The sequence below is a fragment of the Cervus canadensis genome, chromosome 13 (assembly GCF_019320065.1).
Source record: "Cervus canadensis isolate Bull #8, Minnesota chromosome 13, ASM1932006v1, whole genome shotgun sequence".
NCBI lineage: Eukaryota > Metazoa > Chordata > Mammalia > Artiodactyla > Cervidae > Cervus > Cervus canadensis.
This window is the reverse complement of record NC_057398.1, coordinates 47,438,337-47,463,105: the sequence shown is the minus strand read 5'-3', so window position 1 is coordinate 47,463,105 and position 24,769 is coordinate 47,438,337. Positions and strand designations below refer to the sequence as shown.

The following is a 24,769-nucleotide window of genomic DNA, read 5'->3' as shown; positions in this document are numbered from 1 at the left end:
CTTGTCTGTTGTTTTAAACCCTTTATTCTGTCATTCAAAATTTTTGTTGCAATGAGACAAGAACTGAGGAAGAGAAATAAACTGACCTGACGAGTTAATATTTTAAAATTCATTCTTCTACAATCCATTCTATGATCTTCTTGACTTCAGTCAGCACCTTGCCTTGTCAAGGGTCTTTACCTGGTGAAATGATTCAGATTTTCATACCTGACTGTCAGGGTCCTTAGTGGTTTGGCCTTTGTGGGTTGCCTCAATCTTCACTAAACTAGATATACAATTACTAAGATGCACTTCAGAGAATCCCCTGAGTTCAGACATGGTTCTCCTTTACCCGAGTGTATAGTACCAACTTGAAAGCGATCACTCAGTTCAACCAGATCAGTAATCTGTTTCTTCTGTTGATTCAGAGCCAAGAAGAGGCCCAAATAACTACATGGCAATCTCAGCTCCCATAATAATGGTGCCATTGCTGTATTTCCTGGAGGAATCTGCCTCCCTTTTCTAGGTGAGGAATGATTTAAGCCATTGAACTTAAGCCAGTAGATTCAAAAGTCACAGGAATAGGAAGCAAAAATCTGCAAATGCATTATTAACAGTAATTGTGAGAGAAAATTGTTTACAACCCCAAATCTTAAAGATAAATGCCAACCTAGTATATTAAAAGTAAATGTGAAATAAGGGCTGTAAGTCTCCCTAATTGTGTTTCCCATGAATACTTTTTTAGGAAGCTACCAGATGATTTTAGCACTCTAATTTTCTTGTCTCTCTTTCCTATTTTTCAGTCTTTTATATTTTTATTTTACTTTATGAAAGATTCTCTCCATTTTAAGTCTCAAATTTTTATAGAATTTTTTTACATTTTTAACTTCCAAGAGCTCTTGTTTTATATTCTAATGTTCTTTTTAAATAGCATCGTGTTCTTGTTTTATGGATTCACTATCTTATCTAAGGATACTAATGACAGTGGGGAGAAGGTTAATTTCTTTTTCTCTGCATAACTGATTTTGACCAAATTGCCTTTTTCTTTTTGTTTTATTATCTATCCTTCTTATAATATTTTTTCTCAATATCTGGTGACCACTGGCTATCCATCATAATTTAGAATAGGATTCCATAAAAGAGTTTGGAGATTTTATGGCTTCTGATTATGGAATGTTGAGTTTTGTGGCACAACTCTTTCATGAGGAAAATGCTGCGGGGGCGGGGGGGGGGCAGCAGGGAACCACAAAAATAACTTTTAAAACACTGAAGAGATTAAGAAACACTGAGGTACTTTGAGGCTAATTTTTGGATGAAAGCCTGTAACAGAGAGACTAGTTAACTATTAGATATTGGAACCAAAACTGCTTGTTCACTAAAGGCATTTGCCAGTGCTGCATATTTCGATTTCAGAGGCTTTGTGGGGAAAAGGGGACAGAAATTAAGACTCATGAAATCTCTAACATGGTTAGACTTAACAGAGATTCTGTTTATATTGAACTGGGACCCCAGAAGGCTAAATGCTTATTTTAAGAGGAGACTGGCTCAGGAATGTCTTCATATTAAAAAGAGTAATAAAAGGAAAATGAAAGGAAAGGGGAGGCCAAAAGAAGACTCTGTGACAGTCATGCCTAGAGACCAGAACTTCTGTTTATTTACTGTCCAACCAGGCAAAGTCTGGGTTAACCAATGAGCCTCAGGTTGTGAACTGACTCGGGGGTGATTCTTAGCTGATAACATCCCCAAATCTCTGGCAGAAACAAATGAAAAGCTCTGGCAATGCCCACGAGTCATTTTTCATGAGCAGTTAATGACCAGTCAGTGGTAATCAGGAACTCAAGAACAGAAGTGACATGAGTTTGTATCAGGAAAGCAACAAAGAGCAGCAACACACTCACATTCCACGCACGGAAACATCATACGCACTTTACGACAATTAAGTTCACTATTAATAATAATAAATGATAGGTTTTTAAATGAGAGAGAATAAGGAACAAAAAGTGAAATAATATATTTGAAAAAGGATCATACAGATTCTAGACATAAAAAATAGAGTAAGTGAAATGAAAATTGCAATAGATAACCTTGTCAGCCAATTGGTCAGAGTAGAAAAAAGCTGTGTACTGGAAGATAGGTCAGAAGAAATGATCTATAACACATCACAGAGAGAAAAAATATGAAAAAAAAATACAGTAAATAAGTGAAGAATGAGGAGGAAATGGTAATAAGGTCAACCACACAATTGATCTAAGATCCATAAGGATAGAAGAGTAAGAACATGCAGGCTGCCGGTTCAAGATGGTGGAACAGAAGGATGTGCGCTCATCTCCACCTGAGAGAGCACCAAAATTACAACTATCTGCTGAACAACCATCTACAGGAGGATGCTGGAACTTACCAAAAAAAGAAGCTGCAGGGAGACGGTAGGAGGGGTACAATCACGATAAAATCAAAGCCCATATCCACTGGGTGAGTGACCCACAAACTGGAGAGCAATAATACCAAAGAAGTTTTCCCACTGTTGTGAAGGTTCTAAACCCGACATCAGGCTTCACAGTCTGGGGATCTGACAAAGGGACTGGGAATCCCCAGGGAATCTGACCTTGCAGGCCAGTGAGATTTAATTATAGGACTTCCACAGGACTGGGGAAACAGAGACTCCAGACATGGAGGGCACAAACAAAATCTTGCATGCACCAAGACCCAGAGGAAAAGAGGAGTGACCCCACAGGAGACTGAACCAAAACTATCTGCTAGTGTTGGAGGGTCTCCTGTGGAGGCGTGGGTCAGCAAGGGCTCACCACAGGCATGGGGGCACTGGCGGCAGCAGTCCTGGAAGGTCCCCCTTGGCATAAACCCTCTTGGACATCATCATTAACCCTACTGTAACCCGAGGCAGGGTCACCTTGGGTCAGACAACTACCAGGGAGAGAGCACAGCCCCACTCAGAAGCGATAACTGGATAAAAGCTTTACTGAGCAAGGTCCTGCCCACCAGAGCAAGACCCAGTTTTTCCCTATCACCAGTCCCTCCTGTCAGGAAGCTTACACAAGCCTCTTAACCTCCTCCATCAGAGGGCAAACAGAAGCAGCAAGAAGAACCACAATCCCACAGCAGCTAAAACAAAACCCACATTATATGAAGTTCATCAGGATGAAAAAGCAGAATGTTAAGTCCCAGATGAAGGGACAAGATAGACCCCCCGAAAAACAACTAAATGAAGGGGAGACAGGCAACCTTCCAGAAAAAAGAGTTCAGAATAATGATAGTGAAGATGATCCAGGATCTCAGGAAAACAATAGAGAAGATGCAAAACGTGTTTACCAAAAATCTACAAGAACTAAAGAACAAACAGATGAATAAGACACTAGAAGGAATCCACAGCAGAATAACTGAAGCAGAACAGGTAAATGACCTGGAGGACAGAATAGTAGAAATTACTGCCACAGAACAGAATATAAAAAAAAGAATGAAAAGAAATGAAGACAGCCTAAGAGGCCTCTGGGACAATATTAATTGCACCGACATTCACATTATAGGGGTCCCAGAAGGAGAAGAGAGAAAGGACCTGAGAAAATACTTGAAGAGACAATAGCTGAAAATTTCCCTAAAATGGGAAAGGAAATAGTCCACCAAGTATAGGAAGCACAGAGTCCTAGGCAGGATAAATCCAGGGAGGAACACACCAAGACACACAGTAATCAAACTGACAAACATTAAAGACAGAGATGAAATAGAAAAAGCAACAAGGGGAAAATGACAAATAGCATACAAGGGAACTCCCATCAGGCTATCAGCTGATTTCTCAACAGCATCTCTACAAGCCAGAGGGTAATGGAAAGCAAAGTGAAGTCGCTCAGTCGTGTCTGACTCTTTGCGACCCCATGGACTGCAGCCTCCCAGGCTCCTCCGTCTATGGGATTTTCCAGGCAAGAATACTGGAGTGGGTTGCCATTTCCTTTTAAAGTGATGAAAGGGAATAATCTATAACCAAGAATACTCTACCCAGCAAGACTCTCATTCATATTTGATAGAGAAATCAAAAGCTTTCTAGACCAGCAAAAGCTAAGAGAATTCAGCACCACCAAACTGGTTTTACAACAAATGCTAAAGCAAATTCTCAAGGCAGAAGACACAAGAGAAGGAAAAGATCTACAGTAAATAAACTCGAAATAATTAAGAAAATGGTAATAGGATCATACATTTCAATAATTACCTTAAATATAAATGGATTAAATGCACCAACCAAAAGACACAGACTGGCTGGGTGGATGAAAACATGTATATGCATGCACTTGAACCTATCACATCACTAAGCTTGACCCCCTAAATTGTGAGATTTAATCATGTTCCCATTATGGCTTGCAATTGTAATTATCTTTTAATGTGTGTCTGGCTATTGATTGTGAAAACTGATAAACATCTTTTACTATTGTGATTATGTAACTATTACTCACTTAATACCACTGTATCAAGATTTGTCAACAGAAAAATAACAGAACTCTATTATCACCAAAACTACAACTTAATAGAAAAACCTGTAATCACTTTTTGAAATCCAGATGCATATCAGAATTACCTCAGAATTTTTTGAAAAATACAAATACCTATGTATTGCTTTTTCTTCTCTTCAGAGCTCCAGATATGTTTCTAATGAGAGGCCATGTTTAAAAACAACTAGACTATATGATGATCTTTTACTCTTACCTAGTTTGTTTCACTTTTTCTATTTCATACTCAATGATCCCATTTCATTTATGTTTTCCAGTTCTCCCATCTCTTCTTTTTTGTAATGTTATTTCTCAAGGCTTTATCAAGCATAGTATACATAATTTATATATTTTATAAAACTTACTAATTTTTGCATAACTAAAAAATTCATGACATTTTGATTCCACTTGTTTGACTTAGTATGGATAGAATGCTAGATTTCTAATATAAAAAATAGATATGCAACAAGCAACAAAGTTTTACTGTATAGCATAGGAACTATAGTATCTTGTAATAAGTTATAACGGAAAATAATTTCAAAAGTAATATATGTGTATATGTATAGTTGAATCACCTTGCTGTGCACCTGAAATATTATAAATCAATTATACTTCAATAAAATATATTAAGGAAAAAAGAGTAAGAACATGCAGTACATAATGGTTGAAAAGATTCAAGCACATAATGATTGAAATTTTCCCCAAACTGATAAAAACACTAATCCACAGATTCAAAGATCAGTGAATTTCAAACATGATAAATAACAAGAAATTCACAACAGGTACATCATTGTGAATTTAAGAAGAATGAAAAAAGACAAAATCCGAAAAGCAACCAAAGGAAAAAGGCAGATAATCTTCAAAAGAATGCCAGTTAGATTCACAGGTGACTTCTCATCAGCACCAGTAGAAGTCAGAAAAAACGGAAAGCTGTTTCCAACTGATTAAAGAAAATAACAGTTACCCTAGAATATTACACCCTGCAAAAGTTCAATAGTAAGGATGAAATAAAGACATCTAAAAATAAAATCCAAAAGGGCACATAATAATATAGCATTAATACCTATAAGGTAGAAAAGAACAAAACTTTTAACAGAAACAGACATATCAACAATCATAATGAGATATTAACTTAAAGATCAAAGAAAAAACTACAATGGAAATAAAAACATATTCTAACTGATAACCAAAACTTGCAGGATCAGCAGTAGTTAGTCAGATATAGACAGTGTAAATATATAGGCTAGAAATGTTGCAAGGTCCTTGTACTATACAAAGAAAAAACAGGCCAAAATTAAATGAGTTAAGAACCTATCTCAAGAGCTTATAAAAAGCTCAGAAAATATACTCAACGAAAGTAGAAGGAAGGAAATGATAAAGACCAGGGGAAAATCTGCAAAAACACAAAGGACAAAATACAGTGGGTCAATAAAAAAGTCTATTTTTTGAAAAGACATAAAACTGACAAACTTCTGGCAAAATTAATGAAGAAACAAAGAGAAGCTATAAGTATCTAGTATCAGAAATGAAAAGGGAACAGCACTCCAGATGCCTCAGCATTAAATAAAAGAATTTTTAACAACTTTATACCAAAATTCTTGAATAGATACATGAACAAATTCCTAGAAAAATGTGATTCACCAAAGTTGACTCAAGAAAATTTTTTAAAATCTGAAAAAAATTCACTAATGAAAAACAAGGAACACTTGATACTTTTTAGTACTCTTTCTAAAAGAATAATGAAAAGCTGAGTTGGTCTCACTAGTGCATTCCACCAAAACATTTAAGGAAGAAAAGAATTTAACCCTTCACAATTTTTTTCTAAGGAAGAGAACAGTAAGGAGTACTTTCCAACTAATTTATACATTTTACCTCAGTACCAAAATCTGACAGTACGGAAGGGAGAAGTACGAAGAAAACACAAGAATATAAGCATAAGAACCCTAAACAAATATTAGTAAATCAAAGTTCAGTTCAGTTGCTCAGTCGTGTCCGACTCTTTGCGACCCCATGAATCGCAACACGCCAGGCCTCCCTATCCTTCACCAACTCCCGGGGTTTACTCAAACTCATCTCCATCGAGTCGGTGATGCCATCCAGCCATCTCATCCTCTGTCATCCCCTTCTGCCTCCGATCCCTCCCAGCATCAGGGTCTTTTCCAATGAGTCAACTCTTCACATCAGGTGGCCAAAGTATTGGAGTTTCAGCTTCAACATCAGTCCTTCCAATGAACACCCAGGACTGATCTCCTTTACGATGGACTGGTTGGTTAGCAACACTTAATATGCTGGTAAGTCTAAGTAAGCACAAATAAAAGGGATAATACATTCAGTAAATCCACTACATTTACACACTAGAGAGATGTTATCATGTGAACATCTCAGGATGTGCAGGAAAAGCATTTAAAGAAAATTCAACATCTTTTCATGATTAAATAAAACCTTAATAATAGAAGGAGAATCCTTAAAAGGTAAAGGATATCTACAAAAACATATAATAAGCACCACACTGAACAGTGACCATTAGAAGTTTGCCTTTATTAGTAGATGAGTCTTGGAGACCTAACGCAGTGTTTAGTGAATATAGGCAACAATATTGTATTATAATCAAACTTGCTAACAGACTAAATCTTAATTATTCCCATCACACAAAAAGATGATTATTATGTGATGTGATAGAGGTGCTAGCACTACAATGGCATTCACATAAAAACATATCAAATCAACATCTGGTGCGCACCTTGAACTTACAATAATGTTACACATCAAATATATTTAAAAAAAAGAAATATTCAAGAAATATTTTCTCAGCATTATACAGGAGTTCCTAGCCAGTGTCATAAGACAAGAAAAAGATTTAAGAATAAATATTAATAATTATAATCGCTATATAACTATAATTGATAAAATTATATAGTAATATTATATAGTATACATATACTATGTAATAAATACAATATACAAACAAGTAATGCAATCATAATAATATAGTTATAATCATTAGTCACTTTAATAATTTTTTTCAGAATAATAACTATATAATTTTGAAGCCTGGTGGGCTGCAGTCCATGGGGTCACAAAGCATCAGGCACACTCAGTGACCGAACAATAGTTTCTTTACAATGTTGTGTTGGTTTCTGCTGCACGGCAAAGTAATCAGCTATACACATACATACAGCTACCCACTCTTTTTTATATTTCCTTCCCACTTCAGGTCACCACAGAGAATTTAGCAGAGTTCCCTGTGCAATACAATAGATTCTAATTAACTATTTTATCCATAGTAGTGTACACATGTCATTACCAACCTCCCAATTCATCCCACCCACTCCCCTTCCCCACTCCCCATGTGCATATATTTGTTCTCTAAGTCTGTGTCTCTATTTCTGCTTTGCAAATAGGTTAATCTGTATCATTTTTTCTAGATTCCACATAAAAGCGATGTAAGATACTAGTTTTTCTCTTTTGACTTTACTTCACTCTGTATGATAGTTTTTAGTTTCATTCACATCTCTGTAAAGGACACAATTTTGTTCCTTGTTATGGCTGTGTATATGTACCACATCTTTATCATTCCTCTGTTGATGGACATTTAGGTTGCTTCCTTGTCCTGGCTATAGTAAATAGTGCTACAATGATCACTGGAGTGCATATATCTTTTTGAATTATGGTTTTCTTCAGGTATATGTATGTCTAGTAGTGAGATTTCTAGGTCATGTAATAGTTCTATTTCTAGTTTTTTAAGTAATCCCCATACTATTCCCCATAGGGGCTGTATCACTTTACATTTCCATCATCAGTGTAACAGGGTTCTGTTTACTCCATACACTCTCCAGAATTTACAGTTTGTAGATTTTATGGTGATGGCCATCCTGATCAGTGTGAAATGAAACCTTATTGTACTTTTGATTTACGTTTCCCTAATAATTAGTGATGTTGAGCATCTTTTCATGTTTTTGTTGGCCATCTGTATGTCTTCTCTGGAGAAATGTCTATTAGATCATCTGCTCGTTTTTTCGTTGGGCTTTTTTTTTTTTTAATATTAAGCATGAGCTTATGTTTTGGAGACTAATCTCATGTCAGTTGCTTCATTTGTAAATATTTTCTCCCAATCTGAGGCTTGTCTTTTCATCTTGTTTATGGTTTCCTTTGCTGTGCAAAAGCTTTTAAGTTTAATTAGGTCCCATTTGTTTTTGTTTTTATTTTCATTATTCTAGGAGGTGGATCAAAACAGATTTTGCTGCCATTTGTGTCAAAGAGTGTTCTGCCTATGTTTTTCTCAAGGAGTTTTACAGTGTCCGGCCTTACATTTAGGTCTTTAATCCATTTTGAGTTCATTTTTGTGTACGGTGTTAGGAAGTATTTTAACTTCATTCTTTTACGGGAAGCTGCTCAGTTTTCCCAGCACCATTTATTGAAGATACTGTCTTTTCTCCATTCCCTCCTCTGTCATAGACCAATAGGTGTGCGCGTTTCCCTCTGGGCATTGATCTATATTCCTGTTTCTGTGCCTGTACCATGCTGTCTTAATGAATAGCTTTGTACTATAGTCTGAAGTCAGGGAGCCTGATTCCTCCAGCTCTGCTTTTCTTTCTCAAAATTGCCTTGGCTATTCGAGGTGTTTTGTGTTTCCATACAAATTATAAAACTTTTGTTCTAACTATGTGAAAAATGCCACTGGGATAGGGATTGCACTGAGTCTGTAGACTGCTTTCGGTAGTATAGCCACTTTGACAACATTGATTCTTGCGATTCAAGAACATCGAATATCATTCCATTTGTGTCATCTTTGATTTCTTTCATCAGTATAATTTTCTGAATAGAGGTTTTTTTGCTTTGCTAGGTAGCTTTATTCCTAGGTATTTTGCTATTTTTGTTGCAATGGTAAATGGGACTGTTTCCTTAATTTCTCTTTTTGATCTTTCACTGTCAGTGTATAAGAGTGCAAGAGATTTCTATGCATGAATTTTTATATCCTGTAACATGACCAAATTCACTAATTAGTACCAGCAATTTTCTGATAAAATTGATAACTGGTAAAACTGATAAACCTTTAGCCAGACTCAGTAAGAAAAAAAAGGAGAGGACTCAAATCAATAAAATAAGAAATGAAAAATGAGAAATTCCAACTGACACTGCAGAAATACAAAGGGTCACAAGAGACTACTATAAGCAACTATATGCCAATAAAACAGACAACCTGGAAGAAATGGACAAATTCTTAGAAAGGTACACTTTCCTTCACTGAAGGAAACACCTTCCAACACTGACCCAGGAATAAACAGAAAATATGGACAGGCCTATCACAAGTAATAAAACTGTAATTAAAAATCTCCCAACAAAGGGCAGCCTGGGGTGCTGAAAGATACGCACACAAACCTCGGCAGAGCAGACGGTGGGGTCAGGGAACAGAAAAGTGACAGAGCCTCTGCCTAGCGAGCTTTTGCCTGCAGCACAGGGTGGGCCTGCGGGCAGAAGCTACAGCAAAGATCCCGGGGAGAAGCAGGGGGCTGGCAGCAGTGAGGATGCGTGCTAAGAGGGCTACTTTGATGCAGCTGTGGAAATACCACTGCCTAAGCCACTGCCAAAGCCGAGGACTACCGAAGGCCATACTGAACCCATAGACACCCAAAACCTACTACTGGAGACTGTGCTGCCTTTCAGAGAGATGAGATCCAGCTCCACCGATATGAACACAGGCACAAGTCCCCCCAGCCAGGAAGCCGTCACAGGACACTAGTCCAAGCCCATCCACTGGGGACAAACTCCACATCTAAGAACAAGAAGCATCTTGAGAACTTTTTTCTTTCTTTCTTTTAAATCACAGTTTTTATTCCTCCTACATACTTCAACCTTTATGTTGGCTTTTTGCGGAGTTATGGATTTTTCCTTTTTTTTAAGATTTTTTCCTTCCTTTTTTGTAATTTTATTTTTTTTGTTTTTTTATTGTTATTTTCCTGCTGTAGCTATTCCTTAATATATACAAATCTTTTTCATATGTCTGTTTATCTTTGCTTTTCTATTTTTTCTTTTAATCCTTTCCTTCACCCCTTCCTTTTCTCTTCTCTCCCTTCTTTTTTTCCCCCTTCACTCTCTTTTGTCACCATGTACGTTAATTTGTTATGTTTTCTCTGCTATATTCCCCAGCTGGCACTCCGCTCTGGCTCACTTTTCTGATCTGAGTGTTAAATTAGCTCTGTTTTTAATTGATCAATATAATTTTTGGTTTCCTTTGCTCACCAAGTGAGTCTCTTGTACTTTCTTTTCTTTGGAATACTTTGGTTATATTTGTGTGTCTGTAGGTGTGTGTGTGTGTGTCCCATTGTTATTCTAATTACCTGCGTGATCCTGTATTTTCCATTTATCTGGGTTCGTCTTTTATTTCATGTTACGTTTTGCTTTTTGTCTTGGTGTGTTTGCTTTAATCCCCTTTAATCCCATAACAAACAACTCATGGAATCTCAGTCCTCCATCCAAGGACTGGGCCTGAACCGCTGAATTGGGAGCACTGAGTCCGGGATCTCAGACAGCCAGAGAACTCCAAACCCCAGGGGTACTAATTACTGAGACCTTTCAGGAAAGCCTACACTTGTGCACAAAGTCTGGTAACACCCAGCTGCTGATGGCATCTAGTGCGGGACACTTTACCCAAACAACAAGCAAGACAAAAACATGAAAACAATCATCAGCAACAGGACTCCCACAGACACTCCAAAACATACCACCTCACACAGCCCTGCCCATCAGGGGAAAAAAAGAAAGAAAGAAAAAAAACTCACCTGCTCAGAGTAGAATGCAAACACAAGTCACACTCAACAAGAAGTCAACACAAACAACTGAACCAATCTTTCCCACCAAGGGCAAAAACCAAAAGGAAGAAGGAACATGACCCTAAAGCCTTGGAAAAGGAGACCTCAAACAGAGCAAACTAGGGAAGGAAAAAAGAGAAGACAGAGAAATGCAGCACAAATGACAGAACTAGGTAGAAACTCACAAGGCCAAATAAATAAAGAGGAAATAGGCAAGCTACCTGAAAAAACAAATTCAGAATAATGATAGTAAAGATGTTCCTATCCCTCGAAAATAGAGAAAATGCAAGAAGCAATTAATTATCAAGGACATAGAAGAAGTAAAAAATAAGCAGATGAACAACATAATTACTGAAATTAAAAATACTCTAGAAGGAACCAATATTAGAATAACTAAGGCAGAACAACGGATAAGTGAGATGGAAGATAGAATGGTGGAAATAACTGCTGAAGAGCAGAATAAAGGAAAAAGAATGGAAAGAATTGAGATACCCTCAGGGACCTCTGGCACAATATTAAACATACCCTCGAGTTATAGGTGTCCCAGAGGAAGAAGAGACAAAGAAAGGAACTGAGAAAAATTTTGAAGTGATTTTAGTAGAAAACTTCCCCAGTATGGGAAAGGAAATAGTCAATCAAGTCCAAGAAGCAAAAAGAGTCCCATATAAGATAAACCCAAGGAGAAACATGTTGAGACACATACTAAATAAGCTAACAGAGTTTAAACACAAAGAAAGAATATTAAAAACAGCAACGGAAAAGCAACAAGTAACATACAAGAGAAAAATCCATACAATTAACAGCTGATCTTTCAGTAGAAACTCTGCAGGTCAGAAGGCAATGGCAGGATATATTTAAAGTACTGGGAAAAAAATCTACAACCGAGATTACTCAGCAAGGATCTCATTCCAAATTGATGGAGAAATCAAAAGCTTTACAGATAAGCAAAAGTTAAGAGAATTGAGCACCCAACAAACTAGTTTTATAACAAATACTAAAAGTATTTATATAGGCATTAAAGACAAGAGACAGGAAAGATTACAAAAACAAACCCAGAACAATTAACAAAATGCCAAAAGGAACATATATATCAATAATTACTTTAAATGTAAATGGATTAAACACTCCAATCAAAATACATACTGGCTGAATGGATAAAAAAACAAGACCCATATATATGCTGTCTACAAGAGAGCCACTTCAGACCTAGAGATACACACAGACTGAAAGTAAAAGGACGGAAAAAGATATTTCATGCAAATGGAAGTCAAATGAAAGCCAGAGTGGCAATTCTCATTTCAGACAATATAGACTAAGAACATTATAAGAGATAAAGGATGATACTACATAATGATCAAGGGATCAGCCAAGAAGACATAATTAATTGTAAATATTTATGCACCCAACATAGGAGCACCTCAGTATGTAAGGCAAACACAAACAGACATAAAAGGGGAAATTGACAGCAACACAATAATAGTAGGGGACTTTAACACCTCACTTACACCAATGGACACATCATCAAAACAGAAAGTCAATAAGGAAAGACAAATGTTGAATGAAACATTAGACCAAATGGATCTAACTGATATCTTCAGTTCTTCCATCCAAATGCAGAATACACTTTCTTCTCAAGTGCATATGGAACATTCTCCAGGATAATCTTGGGTCACAAATCAAGCCTCAGTAAATTTAAGAAAATTGAAATTGTATCAAGCATTTTCTTTCACCATAATGCTATGCAGCTAGATATCAATTATAGGAGAAAAACTGCAAAAAACACAAACACATGAAGATTAAACAATACATTTCTAAGTAACAAAAAGGTTACTGAAGAAATAAAGGAACTCAAAAGACTGCTAGAAACAAATGACAAATAAAACACAATGACCCAAAACCTATGGGATGCAGCAAAAGCAATTTTAAGATGGAAGTTTATAGCAATACGATCCCACCTCAAGAAACAAGAAAAACACTGCATAGATAACCTAACTCTACACCTAAAGCAGCTGGAAAAAGAACAGAAAAACCCCAAAGTTAGTAGAAGGAAAGAAATAATAAAGATCAGAGCATAACTGGAAAAGAAATGAAGGAAACAACAGTATAGTAAAGATTAATAAAACTAAAAGCTGGTTCTGTGATAAGATAAACAAAACTGACAAACCATTAGCCAGACTCATCAAGAAAAATGGGGAAAAACATCAACAAAATTAGGAACGAAAAAGGAGAGGTCACAATAGACAATGCAGAAACACAAATGCTCATAAGAGACTATTATGAGCAACTATACACTAATAAAATGGACAACCTAGAGGAAATGGACAGATTCATAGGAAAGTTCAACCTTCCAAGACTGAACCAGGAAGAAATAGAAATTATGAACAGGCAATTACAAACAATGAAATTGAAACTGTGATAAAAAATCTCCCAAGAAAAAAAAGACAAAACCCCAGGGCCAGATGGCTTTATAGGTGAATTCTATCAAACACATACAGAAGTGTTAATGCCTATCCTTCTGAAACTCTTCCAAAATATTGCAGAGGAAGGAACACTTCCAAACTCATTCTACAAGGCCACAATCAACCTGATACTAAAACCAGACAAAGATATCATAAAAACAAAATTATAGGCCAGTATCACTGATGAACATAGACACAAAAATCCTCAACAAAATTCTAGCAAACAGAATTCAACAAGACATTAAAAAGATCATACACCATGACCAAGTGAGGTTTATCCCAGGGATGCAACACATTTTTCAATATATGCAAATCAATCAATGTGATACCCCAAATTAACAAACTGAAAGATAAAAACCATAGGATAATTTCAACACATGCAGAAAAAAACTTTGAACAAAATTCAGTTCAATTATAATTTATGATAAAAAATTATGATAAATAATTTATGATAAAAACTCTTTGAAAAAAGGGCATAGAAGGAACCTATCTTAACATAATAAAGGTCACATACAACAAACCCACAGCAAACATTATTTTCATTGGTGAGAAACGAAGCATTCCCTCTACAATCAGGAACAAGACAAGGGTGCCCACTCTTGCCACTATTATTCAACATAGATTTGGAAGTCCTAGCTACAGCAATCAGAGAAGATATTAAGAAGAGGTGGCAAGAATACACAGAAGAACTATACAAAAAAGATCTTCAGGGCTCAGATAACCACAATGGTGTGATCACTCACTTAGAGCCACACATCCTGGAATGTGAAATCAAGTGGGCTTTAGGAAGCATCACTATGTACAAGCTAGTGGAAGTGATGGAATTCTAGTTGAGCTATTTCAAATCCCAAAAAATGATGGTGTTAAAGTGCTACACTCAGTATGCCAGCAAATTTGGAAAACTCAGCAGTGGCTGCAAGACTGGAAAAGGTCAGTTTTCATTCCAATCCCAAAGAAAGGCAATGCCAAAGAATGTTCAAACTACCACACAATTGCATTCATCTCACACGCTAGCAAAGTAATGCTCAAAATTTTCCAAGCCAGGCTTCAACAGTATGTGAACTGTGAACTTTCAGATGTTCAAGCTGGATTTAGAAAAGGCAGAGGAACCTAAGATCAAATTGTCAACATCCGTTGGATCATTGAAAAAGCAAGAGAGTTCCAGAAAAACATCTATTTCTGCTTTACTGACTATATATCAAAGCCTTTGACTGTGTGGATCACAACAAACTGTGGAAAACTCTTAAAGAGATGGGAATACCAGACCACCTGACCTGCCTCCTGAGAAATCTGTATGCCGGTCAGGAAGCAACAGTTAGAAATGGACATGGAACAACAGACTGGTTCCAAATAGGAAAAGGAGTACATCAAGGCTGTATATTGTCACCCTGCTTATTTAACTTACATACAGAGTACATCATGAGAAATGCAGGGCTGAAAGAAGCACAAGCTGGAATCAAGATTGCCAGGAAAAATATCAACAACCTCAGATATGCAGATGACACCACCCTTATGGCAGAAAGCAAAGAAGAACTAAAGAGCCTCTTGATGAAAGTGAAAGAGGAGAGTGAAAAAGTTGGCTTTTTTTTTTTTTGAGTTTTACTCAACATTTAGAAAACTAAGATCATGGCATCTGGTCCCATCACTTCATGGCAAATAGGGAAACAATGGAAACCGTGACAGACTTTATTTTTGGGGGGCTCCAAAATCACGGCAGATGGTAACTGCAGCCATGAAATTAAAAGACGCTTGTTCCACTGGAAGAAAAGCTATGACCAACAGCATATTAAAAAGCAGAGACATTAAGTTGCTGACAAAGGCCCCTTTAGTCAAAGCTATGGTTTTTCCAGTAGGCATGTATGGATGAGAGAGTTGGACTACAAAGAAAGCTGAGCGCTTTCATCAAAGAATTGATGCTTTTGAACTGTGGTGTTGGAGAAGACTCTTGAGAGTCCCTTGGACTGCAAGGAGATCCAACTAGTCAATCCTAAAGGAAATCAGTACTGAATATTCATTGGAAGGACCGATGCTGAAGCTGAAACTCCAAGGAAGAACTGACTCATTGGAAAAGACCCTGATTCTGGGAAAGATTGAAGGCAGGCGGATAAGGGGTTGACAGAGGATGAGAGATGGTATCACCGACTCAATGGACATGAGTTTCAGCAAGCTCCGGCAGTTGGTGATGGACAGGGAAGCCCAGCCTGCTGCAGTCCATGGGGTCGAAAAGAGTTGGACATGATTGAGCAACTGAACTGAACACCATGATCAAGTGGAATTTATCCCAGGGATACAAGGATTCTTCGCAAATCAATCATTGTGATGTACCATATAAACAAACAAGAAAAAAACCATATGAACATCTCAGCAGATGCAGAAAAAGCTTCTGACAATATCCAACATCCATTTATGACTTTTGTTTGCCCAGACTTTACATTTAAACTGCCTTTATATGTACAATCATAATAAAAACCCTTTACTAAACCACATGCAGATTTTTGGTTGAAAAGAAGATAAGGACGATCAAACCCAGAGGGGCTGCTGGATTGACCAGTCTGTGTGCTGAGCCTTGAGGTATTTATGGTGAAGGCTCTGCTCTGAGACCCTGCAGGCCCAGGTCAAGGGATGTGGGTGGAGCATCCTCCTCTTAACCCCTTACCAGCTCTGAGATATAGTGACATTCATTTCACATAAAATGGCTAAGGCCTTTTTACTACTGGAAACAATTTGACATTAATTTTCAAGAGGTGCCATCTTTCAGTTCAATGTGTTTCACGGGTCACATGATCTTCGATTACCAAGGTGACACTCAGGACAATTTTATGGCAAATTGAATCCCAAATTACAGCCCCTGAAGGAGTCTGCATTAACAATGGTCTGTAAGAGCCCAGCAGGGGGTCTGAGCCAGGTTATATTGCGATCAAATGCAGTCACTAACATAACATTTCAGTGGGAACAAGAGGAATGTATTGTTAAGACACATGCTTTTCTTTTCCCTTCAGAAAAGGAGGGCTCAAATCACCATGGACATGGAATAATAAAGATAGAATTATTTTTGCATGAATTGTGATTTCCTCCTGGCTGAGTTAAGAAACATGACCCACAATGAGAGAACGGGAATTACTCACCCTTCCTATTCTTTTCCCCTCCTCTCCTCTCTTTCATTAACCTCTCTGATTGTTTTAGTTCTACTGTAGGCGTTTTACTCCTTACATTTGATAAACCAGTGTCATTGGAATAACAGAGCACGAGAAAGTCTGACTGGGTTTCTAAGCCAAACCTGTAAAAATAACAAGCATCATCCACAGACTACTTTCTGAGGTATTTCATGATGTGAATCCTCTGCACACAGCAATGTGCTGAGTTTTGCAAGATCCTAGTAAGACAGGCTTCCTACCTTTTGAGAACCTCCTATAGAAACCAGTGGAGAAGGCAATGGCACCCCACTCCAGTACACTTGCCTGGAAAATCCCATGGACAAAGGAGCCTGGTGGGCTGCAGTCAGTCCATGGGATCACAAAGAGTCGGACACGACTGAGCAACTTCACTTTCACTTTTCACTTTCATGCACTGGAAAAGGAAATGGCAACCCACTCCAGTGTTCTTGCCTGGAGAATCCCAGGGACGGCGGAGCCTGGCAGGCTGCCGTCTATGGGGTCACATAGAGTCAGACACGACTGAAGTGACTTAGCAGCAGCAGCAGCAGCATAGAAACCAGATAATAACACTGATTTCACGTGGCTGCACATGCATTTACAATCACAAATATGAAACAAATATAAGAGATAAAAAAGTTGATTGTGCCCCATCAAGCAAAATTCCCCCATGATTTAAGTAGTTCTCTCATACATTAAATATTGGATGATTAGTGAATTTTTATGATTCTTCAGGGAGCATGGACTTATCACATTGTAAGCACATGTAAAAACTATATTCTGGAACTTCATTCTATTGGTTCATATTTCTTATGTATAGAATATACATTTCTAACTAATCTAAAAGAATAAATGTTATTCAGTTTTTTCCTGTTCTGCCTTTCTTTAAAAACTTCAAATTAACTGCTATGTGATATGTGACTACTGAACGCATTTAACCACTGAAAATATGCCTATTTTGTGCAAGGCTCTGTTCTAGATACTGGGAAATAGTCACTGCAAAGCCCATCAGAGCTCACTGCCCAGTAGTGAAGACATAGAACAGACAAAACAATGATGTGTGATTTTCAGTCACTAAGTACTCGTCTCCTGGGTGCTGAAGACATAGAATGAGCCTTCTAGAGATTCACTGTCAATTCCCAGAAAATGGAAGGTATAGACTCGAGAGAGAGCAAGTGAGCACGCGTGAGAGAGGAGTTAGGAAAGTGAAGAAATTAACTACTATGGGGTGAATTCTGTCTCCCTTCCCCAAGTTTGTACGTTGAAATCCTAATCCCCAGTACCTCAAAATATGACTGCATTTGGACACAGGGCTTTCACAGAGGTGACTGAGTTAAAATGAGGCTACTAGGGATGGGTCCTAATCCAATCTGACTGTTGTCCTTAAAAGAAGAGGAAATTTGAACATACAAAGAAATACCAGAGGGGTGTGTGCATGGAGAAAAGACCACGTGAGGACACAGCAAGAGGGTGGCCGTCGGCAAGCCAAGGGGAGAGGCCTTCAGAGAAAACCTACCCTGCCAGCACGTCAGCACTGGTCTTCCAGCCTCCAGGAGGGAAAGTTGTTTCAGCCTGTGGTATTTTGTTACTGCAGCCCTAGCAAACTAATATGTTAACCATTCTGTTGGGATTTTTAAGAAAAAACAATCTCAAAGTTCCAGAAGACTTGCAAGTACAGGACAAAAAAAAAAAAAATTTCCTGAATTATTTCAGACTAAGTTGTTGACACACCAGAAAGTTCCTGAGAGTTTTCTATAAATGATACAAATATTCTTGCAGCTGTTGCCTGAGGATGTGGGATGTTAGTGAAAAACATCACAGGAGATTTTCTTGTGTCCTGTCTCTACCATAAGCTTTGTGGCTTTGGGTAAATTACCTCTGCATCCAGTGACAACGGGGCTAAATAACTTCTGAGTTTGCTTCCAACACATTTTGTGATTTTATTTCTGAGGGACATTTTTTTCTACCATGAGGGTTAAAGGGCAAAAATGGTTCCGTACTGTCCACCAGTGCCAAGGGCACCTGCCCGCCATCTGACCCTGAGCTTGTCAGCCTGTGGCCTTTGACAGGGTGTCCAGCCTTATCTTCCTCCAACTGACCAGAAGCCTCCTACCTGCAGCCAAGCCCAGCTCCTAGCAGTCTCTTTCCTCATGCCCCTGGGCTCATGTTACTCACTGTGCCAAATGCCCTTCTGCCTTCCCCCCTATGCTCTTGGAAACTTTCTGCTCACTCTTTCTGATCATTCCAAGGAGACCTCTGTGCTGCTTAAGCATCTCTTGACTCCCTGCAAACCTTATCACAGCAATGTAATTGCTTCTCTATTTGTCATTCTCCCCATTAGACTCCAGATCTCTAGAGGAAAGGACTTGGGTTTCTTCCTTTCCTGCAGCCTCAGATACTGCTGCTAAGCATGGCTCACAATAGGTCATCAGTGGATAAACATGCCTTAGGAACTGCGGGCTAGACACTGTGCTGGGCTGAGTGGAGAATGATCCTGCTCTTGGGGAGAAAGATAATAAAAGAGCTAACTAACCACAACAGAAGAGTGACCGACCATCATTGTGACAGAGGTATGCTAGAGGGGAAAAGGAAGTTCACCGGAGAGTACTTTTCAGACCTGGAAAACCTTCCATTAAGCTAGGCTGATGCACACTTGGACTTCACCAATAGTACTTTGCCAGGGGCAGGTAGTGAAGAAATGTTTGCTAGACTCTAAGCTCGTGAAGGACTTAAGACCATGACTGCCCTCATTAACTGCTGTCTCCCCAGCTGACACACTGTGGTAACCAATAAATATTTGTGCAATGAGTGCATGAATGAACCAACAACCAGGTCCTCCTTCCTGTTCTTTTCAAATGCTTTTCCTACCTTCCCTTTCACCTTCTGATTTGTCCTTGTCCAAAGATGTGAGCTAATACTTAACCTAAAGGAGGTGGTGATGAAGATCAAAGACATTAACAAATATGAAAGCACTTACTACAGTATAAAGTGCTCTATAAACATGAGTCACTACTTACCGCGTCTTCCCTTCCATGGGGCATGTTGGCTGAAGCCATTCTGGGCTGACCTGGCTGGGGTTCAGAAGCCCTTAGGACCTTATATTTTCCTGTCAATGCAAAAGAAAAAGAAAAAAAAAAAAAAAAAAAACGACTCAAGCCTTTTCAATTTACCATTCTTTGGATGTGTCCTACGTTTTAATAAGGACCTTAGAGATTCCTTCCTTTGCAACCAGAAAAGAATAATTTGGGTGCAGTAATTAGGGTTCACGCAGTCACTGCTCCTGTGGACAGTCCTAATGAGGGTTTTTCTTTTTTCTTATTGAGCTCTCCCAAAGGGAGCTCTGATTAGAGAGAAAGGAGTTCCACAGTCATGGTGGGAGGCAGCCTGTATTAGTCAGGGTTCTCCAGAGAAACAGAACCAATAGGGTGTGTGTACATACGGAAAAAAGATGTCTGTTCACTGCTGTGGGTCACACAAGAGTACGCAGGGGTTGAACCATGCTTAAATCATGAGCTGGGGCCGGTAAGAGGGGCTGCCACCGGCCTGCAGCCTGAGATGGCTCAGGAGGCTACAGGGAGGTGTATCGTGGAGCAAAGCCCCTCCGCCTGTCTGTGCCTGAGTGAACTGAAACGCTCCATCAGGGACAAGGAGAAGGCTCCTTCCCTGCCAAGAACTCCTGAACCGAAAAGTCCCCAATTATCTGCTGGGGCGCAGCCAGAGGGAGACTGGACAAACCAGGTGACCTCATGCAAAGTGCGAGAAGCCTGAGGGTTCAAGTCACTCCCTTCTCCAGGCTTGGCGTAGCGCGTCTAAGGCGCTCGTTTTGGCCTTTTATAGCACGGTCTTCCTTGTCTATTAAAAAAAAAGCACCTGATGCTGAGTGAAGTGGGTTTCCCAGGTGGCGCGAATGATTAAAAAAAACCTGCCAATGTTGGAGACACAAGAGCCACAAGTTCAATCCCTTGGTTGGGAAGATCACCGGAGGAGGAAATGGCAACCCACTCCAGTATCTTTGCCTGGAGACTCCCACGGGAGAGGAGCCTAGTGAGCTACAGTCCATGGGATCGCACAGAGTCGGACATGACTGAAGCCACTCAGCACACAGCTGAGTGAAGTGGAGAAGGACGGGGATGATGACATTATTGTCTACCCCTGCCGCCCCTGATACAGCCACCAGGTGAAAACAGTTGGCAAAGGCGGGGAGACGGAGCGGGGGAAAGCGGTAAAATCAGTTCAGGTTTTCAGGTGTCCAAAATAGGAAACTCAGGAGGCAGGGCCTAGGGGGCTGAGAGAGGCTGAGGAGAAGGTAAAACTGATCTCCCCTCAGTCTCTGAACCTTTCTTACCTCCAGTCCCCTCCACCTTTTTGCCTTGCCCTCGAGGCAGGTCCAGCTTCTAAAACTAAGACGCTTCCTTTCTCCTCCACAGTTAAAAAACTTTCCAGAAAGATCAGCAGCCTGAAGCTGGTGTGTCTTGGTAACCCAGCGCTGAAGTTGCTCAAGCCGAGGGCAGCTGCACCGTCCCACGGGATCTGGGTGACCAGCACCTCCGAGGGCGCCGAGGCACACGGTGGATCGTTGTGCTCTGCGAAGCGCAGTCCCGGCCCCCAGCAGCCCCGCGTCCACGTGCAGACTGCGGGCGGGCGCGGAGGATCGCGTCACTCTTCCCCGCCCCGACCCGCCCTCCGCCCGGCTGAGCCGGGACCCTGGCGCCGCGCGCCCATCACGCCTGTGAACCGCGGTGGAGTCCCCGGCGGCCACACATTAGTTCAGGGTCTGGCTGCCCCTCCTCTGACGGGCACGTGTGCGTGCACAGTGCGGACTCAAGCCGTAATTGTTCATTTTTCACTTGTATTCGACAAAGACTCCATTACCACCTCGGCTCGCCCCGGGGGCGGTGGCCGCAGGAGAAGCGGGCGAGGCGAAACTGGCAACTCCCCCCCGACCGCCAAGAGAAGGCTGCGCGTGCGCAGAGTGGCCCGGCCGCCCCGGGGAGGCGCCTGCAGACCGTGCCCTCCCGGGCTCCGGTACATTAAAGCGTTCTTTGTGAACAGGGGTTCGCGGGAGCTGCAGGGAGCACCTCAGGGGTAGTCAGTCAGCTTCTGCAGCGAAGTCTGGAACCATCCGCCAAGAATGGCTAGCCAGCGCGTGAAGGACTCAGAGCCACACAGCACAGTAATCAGTTTAAACCTCATCACCTGAATCAAACCAGGGGGCTCGTGAATTATATAGCTAAGGCATTTTGAAATTGTTTTTCCTAGTAATATTAGAGAGATTGAAGACATGTGGTCGGCTTGAGAAACAAACTGAACCATCCTTGGTGGGGGGCGGGGAGGGTGTACCTGCATCCAGCAAGGCGTTTGGAGCGAGGCCTTGGGTCTGAGGTTCCACTTGATCCTGTGTCCCTATCTTTCGGGGAAGAGCTGGCAGCTATGCCCACTGGAGCAGCTGCCTGCACCCCTCTAACGGGGTTCTCCTCGGAGTGACTGAGGACGAGGAGCAGGCAGGGTTACAGGATGCTATGAACCTGGGTCCAAGAAAAGTTACACGTGCAGCAGAATCCCACCACCTGGGCCTTCATCAGTCATCCCAACCCTGGGAGCAGACTTTGGGGAGTGGGGGACTGACAGCCCATCTACGTCCAGCAGGAGGAGGCCCCTGAGGGTTATAAACGAATGGACCAGTGCTGAATGAGGCCACGGGATGACAGGCACAGCCCGTGGGAGAAGTGAAAGCATGTCTGAAGGGTCTTTATTCTAATTATTAAATGCCTGGCACTCTACTATCTTACTTCGGTGAGCATTAGCAGATTCTGACATCCTTCTGCATACAGCGTCTCCTTTTTATTGTCAGAACCAGCCCGAGGGACCTCGGCCACACATTCACTTCTACACAGACAAGGAATCTGAACCCAAAGATCTCCCTTGATCCCCTCAAAATTGAGTGCAGAATGCTGTTTTCAAACTAGCACACAGGTTTGTGACTTATTGGCTAGGAGTGAAGACACATGTCAGAATTCTCAGGGAAGTATTCCCAAAACGTGTATGTTTATAATGTATAATAAAGTTCCTTTCTGAGAGCGATAACCCAAACCCTCTGTATGCTAACACTTGTGTGCCTAGCACTGTGCTAGACACTATGGGTCATAGAAAGAGCTGCGCTTGGAAAAGTTGAAGAACCTGCCACCCACAACATGCCAGTTTAGCATGAGGGTTATTTTGAGCTAAAGGCACTTGAAAAACCACAGATATAAGAAGTATGTTCTGATCTCCCCCTTTTCTTCCTGAAAACAGGAGATATAACTCCCCTATGAAAGATGCCCTCCCAGTACGAGGGAGAAGAGAAACGTTCTTATCATCAGGGAAGGGGAGTCAAGGCTGAGAGAACTCTGCACCAAGAGCCTTGTTAAAATAACTCATCTTCCTTTAGCCTCCCCACATATTTTAGTTCCGTTTCCACAGCTGCCTCTCTTCAGCTGAGTTTAAAAGCATTTAGGCTTTGCCACTTCTTTGGGTCTTCATTTTTTTTTTTTTAATATGAAGGCTCTAGTGGCACTTAAAGCTTATATTAAATAAATATGTATGTGTTTCTTATGTAAATCTGTCTTGTGTCAATTTAATTCTAAGGTACAGCAGAAGACCTAAGAAGGTTGGAGTAAAGTTTTGTCTCTGCTACACCTCCAGAGCCTAATATAGAGGCAGATACACATCTTCCATTAGATACAAAGGAATGTTTAATGACTTGGTGCATCTTAGAGCAAGAATGCATCCCACTTTGGAACTCCTTGATATATATTTGTGGGGTGAACAAGTAAGTGGGTCAATGAAATAGGAATTTATAGAGGAAACGATGACTGTAAATGGGACCATTGGAGGAGGGTTTTAAGTTGTTCAAGTCACTCTCCATGTGTATAAAATCCCTTGTAATGTTGGTTTAAAACACGGCCACTCTGTGTGTGTATAAAACGCCTTGTAATCTTGGATTCCTTTTGAGGGGAATCACTTCTAGGGATTTATCCTAAGAGACTTGCCAGAGATGCAAAAAAGAGATTTATGTTCAATCTGTTTATTGTAGCATAATTTATACCAAAAAAAGTGGAAACAATTTTAAGGTCCAATAGCAAGGAACTATACTACCGAAATGATGGTCAATCCACCCGATGGAATATTCTGGAGCCATTAAACATTAGTTGTAAGAACACATGTTCTTGACTGGGGAAATAAATGTACATGGTAGGATTATTAGTGGTAGCAGTGTTAGTCACTTGGTCGTGTCTGACTCTGCGACACCATGGACTCTAGCCCACCAGTTTCCTCTGTTCATGGATTCTCCAGGCAAGAATACTGGTATGGATTGCCATTCCCTTCTCCAGAGGATCTTCCCGACCCAGGGATTGAACCCAGGTCTCCTGCATCACAGGCAGATTCTTTACTGTTTGAGCTACAGGGTAAGACTATTACAGGGGAGGAAAGCAAATTTTGAAAAAGGGTTAAGTCTGTGATTATCCAGTGTTTGTACAGGTGTTTTTGTGTGTCTACTATCACAGTGGTTCTCTGAAGTGAGATTAAAGATAATTTTTATTTTCTATTTCCAGCTTTTCAAAATCCTAGTTTTTTCATTTGTTTGTTTGTTTTTTTAAGCCTTTTTCTTGCTGGCTCTTCAGGGAACTTGGGGTTTGTGGATGGAGCTCTGGTTTGGCAGAAAACCTTTGAGTTTTTCTTCTGAGCACACACAAGACAATGTAACATATACATCTGGACCTGGGACTGCTATGGAAGGAAGGTGCCCAAAGATGGGTAGATCGAGGGCAATTTAACAATTACAAAAAAAATAAGCGGGAGAGAGAGTGAAGTCGCTCAGTCATGTTGGATTCTTTGTGACC

At 40.2% G+C, this 24,769-nt stretch overlaps 1 long non-coding RNA gene across 1 annotated transcript in view; it reads right to left on the bottom strand.

Moving 5' to 3' along the window:
- Positions 1–21,808, bottom strand: part of LOC122452138 — a 62,149-nt gene extending 40,341 nt beyond the window's left edge. The window contains exons 1-2 of the long non-coding RNA XR_006272593.1: positions 21,235–21,808; positions 19,907–19,995 (exon numbers count right to left, since the gene is read on the bottom strand). This is a non-coding gene — a long non-coding RNA (uncharacterized LOC122452138). The remainder of the gene's footprint in view (positions 1–19,906; positions 19,996–21,234) is intronic.
- Between the last annotated feature and the right edge of the window lie 2,961 nt (positions 21,809–24,769).